Source organism: Papaver somniferum, chromosome 6 (assembly GCF_003573695.1).
Source record: "Papaver somniferum cultivar HN1 chromosome 6, ASM357369v1, whole genome shotgun sequence".
Taxonomy (NCBI): domain Eukaryota; kingdom Viridiplantae; phylum Streptophyta; class Magnoliopsida; order Ranunculales; family Papaveraceae; genus Papaver; species Papaver somniferum.
The window spans coordinates 26,313,921-26,317,490 of NC_039363.1; the positions used below are offsets into that span (position 1 = coordinate 26,313,921).

General features: G+C 32.9%; 1 long non-coding RNA gene across 2 annotated transcripts; it reads right to left on the reverse strand.

Annotated features, from left to right (window-relative positions):
* Positions 1-281: 281 nt before the first annotated feature.
* LOC113285552 lies at positions 282-2,479 on the reverse strand. 2 transcript variants are annotated; one of them, XR_003328730.1, is made up of 5 exons: positions 2,248-2,479; positions 1,967-2,017; positions 1,767-1,829; positions 634-720; positions 282-543 (listed from the first exon to the last, which is right to left on the reverse strand). It is a non-coding gene; the product is annotated as an uncharacterized LOC113285552 (long non-coding RNA). The 2 variants fall into 2 exon arrangements; XR_003328729.1 differs by having other exon boundaries at positions 282-720.
* Positions 2,480-3,570: the final 1,091 nt, after the last annotated feature.

A 3,570-nucleotide genomic window follows, 5' to 3' on the forward strand; every position in this document is an offset into this window, starting at 1 on the left:
AAGTTTTAAGATAGAGTTTCAGAAAGCAATTTGGTTTTCAATACAATCACATTTATAGAAATTAAATAAGAGTATGCAGTACCTCAATAAAATCTGGTTTACTCATTAAAAGGCACCATGCTTTTCCTCTACTTGATAAGTAAAAACTATAGAGGTATTAGTTGATCCATTACAGATCCTATAGAGCTCGTCATAGTTATAGTGCAAGACAATATCCATTGGCTTTCAGATAGAAGCTTGACTACTTCTGCTGCCTCTCCAACAAATTAAACAAACTCAACTAAATGTTAGGTTACTCCTTGCTAATACACAATGAATGATAAGAGTACATAATAATGATGTTTTTTTGCTTACATTCAAGCCATTCCGTGGAACACATGGAAAGAACATAAAATGGGAAGATAGTAGTTACATTTAATTTGAAAGGGAGAAGAAGGCTCATAATATGTAGTATGAGACATACCTGAAATGGTATACTTAGAATAAGAAATTCTTCATTGCATAGAATTTTGGCAATAGGTTTGATAAAAACACCAACATGCACTGATTATGAAGATAACTTCAGGGTTACAACTACGTCCGGTATCAGACTTCTTAACAACTTTACTTTTCAAACCAAAGTAAAGTACGTACCTCGTTGAGAACATGATCACTACAGAGACTTTGAAGTTTCCAAAAAACCTGTGGTTGTAAGGCTTTTGAATTCCAAGTCTCCACTTCCTACAAAGAGGCAAAAAAATCAAAAATTACTTTAAATTCCTGGAAGAAAAATTTCATCTAATTTTGCGAGTTCAAATAAGTGAGGCAGGCTCCTCATAGATCACTGTAAGTCCGGGAATTATCTGATACAGTGAAATGGTCCTTCATAACATTCTCTAATGACTTCCTAAGAAATACTTTACAAATAACTAACTGGTACGCCTTCTAGTTAACATTACCATTAACTAACTGGTACGCCTTCCAAAAAACTAACTGATGCTTCAGAATGACAGAAATAACTAAATGAAAGGATACAAGTTATGAGCTTAGATGAAGTCCTGGATTAATGGCTAATCAGTTACCCATGTGATAATTATGTTTGTTAATAAGGTTATGTAGCTAAATCATGTAATGTTTAATTAATTTTCTCCGCCTTAGAAATTTTGACTTAAGAAGCCAAGAGAATCCTTTAACAACTTATAAACTCATGCTTTTAAAAATTATTTAGTTCGGGAATAGCCTAATCAAGGTTCCTGGAATAGTGAAAACCACTAACATTATCATTAACAAAGCAAATGAAAGTTCAACAAATTAGCTCCATAAAACTGAAATCAACAACAACAAAAACAAATGATTAAAAAATTAATAACAATTCCTAAATTTTATCCGTTTCACTATTGAGAACCACAGTCAGGGTCTTCACAAAGATCTTCATGTTGAGTCGGTATTAAAAAAGAAGAAAAGAAAAAGTGAGCTCTCTGTGAGAGACAACAAACGAAGGACTCTCTACTTTCTCATCTGCAACAGAGATTGAAGAAGAGAACAGATGTAGTAACCTACGGAAAGGGAGTTTGTTGAGTTGAATATTAGGTGTGGGTTGTAGTGGTACATGAAATGGGGTAAAATTCGAACTCTGGTGTAATTTGAAGCTCGTTTCTGGAGTCATCTAATTACTGATAAATATAAATGGAACCGAATATAAAGATTGATGCAAAACCATGGACAACAGATAGACCATTAATTTGAAGCGGAAACACAAAAGCAATTTAACAAACACTTAGGCTTACCTAAAAAAAGTGAAGAAAATTCAGAATGATCAATGTAGAATCCGAAATTTGAGAACCCAAAATCTGTGAGAGATCAAAAAACAAACTTAATAACCTTCAAGATTTGATTCGTTCCCTGATTATAGATGACGAATTCCTGTCTTAACTTTTGATTTTGATTACAGTAAACACAAACGCACAAAAACAATTCAAAGGCTTACCTCAAAAAACAGAAGCATCACATGCAGAATCCGAAATTGTTTAACCGAAATCTGTGAGAGATTAAAAACCAAACTTAATAACAATTATGAATACACAAAAATGGTCAAGTAGTTCATAAGGAACCACTCTATTGTGGTCATTGGAGAGCTATCCAACCTGTAAACCAACCATAAAAGATGCATCAACGAAATCTATATCCTCTGTTCTGATAGACTCCTACCTTACCTACCCAATTTCTAAAGTAAAGAATCAAAGCCCGATAATTTTCATGAATACTTACGGTGATTGCTTAATTGATTCTTCAAGGAGAACAATAATAGACACCAAATTATTCGGGTTCTAATCATACCCATTGCGGTTACGAAGACTCGATTTTGAGAACAAAGATCAAATCAAACAGGGATGCGAAAATCAAAAATAGCAGTTTGAAATTTCACAGGTTGCTGTAGTGTGTTATCGTCAGTTACTTCCTCAAAGAAAGTGGGGTTAAGACGAAATGGGTAAAGTGGGAGGTGTATATGAGATGTAAGAAAGTATTAAGGTTAATTGTTTGGGGGTTAGAACTTGGAATAAATGAGAGAACTTTATTTCCTAATACTGTCACCAGAATTTGCCACCTCAGCTTTTAGTGGGTGAGAATGAATGAGAATCAAGTTTTGAGTTTCAATTATCATCTTGTTTGATTGATTGATTTGATTTGACTAATTTTTCATCCTTGTGATGCACGGGTCTAAATCTTGCTTGTGAAATATTGGATGCTTGTTATAAATAATATTATGAAAAAAGGATAACAAATAAGTAAGCCGTAAGCATGATCTTTTTTCCACAAATAAAAGATTAGTAAACTAATATCTAAGTTGGTGTGCAAGAAAATAAAATGAACCAAAAAATTATAAACTCCAACGGAGACAATAAAATAAAAAGGGATTTTTTCTTAAATTTCATTCTTCGACATCCTCTTTTGTCCTAGCCTTAAAAATGTTATCTTTTTCTACGTAAGGAACGGTCACCATCTAGTATATAAAACTTCTTTTGTTTCCTCTTTCTTTTCTTTCTTTTCTGGTTTGTTTCCTCTTTCTTTTCTTTCTTTTTTGATAAAGTATCATAACTATTGACTTCCTTCGTTTCCTCTTTGTCTTAGTAAAGAGTATTATAATTATTGACTTGCAAGACCATGAACCTGTTTGACCCGTGCAACATTATTTTGTTACCAAGTTTAAATTATGATAATATATTTTCGACATTCCAAAAATCAAAATATACTGGCAAAATTTCGAGTTAATGTCATAGTTGTTTTCTGCCGGCTTTATTCTCTATGGCCTTGCACGGTGCAAGGAATTGATTCTCCATCAAGTGCATTTATCACCTCTTCCATTTCTGCTAAAAGAGACTTGAAGTTTCATTTCAATTTGTGTCGAGAAGAAGCTATTATCCTTCTTCTTTTCGTCTTTCCCTTTGTGTGGTATTTAATTCTGTGCAATTGTTGTTAAGTTCATAAGAGTATTGCTAAATCTATACTTCCATTAAACTCAAATTTGTCTTGATTTTCTTCTTAAATTACTTGTTAAATTCTTAATCACACCACATGATGTGGTTGACTGGA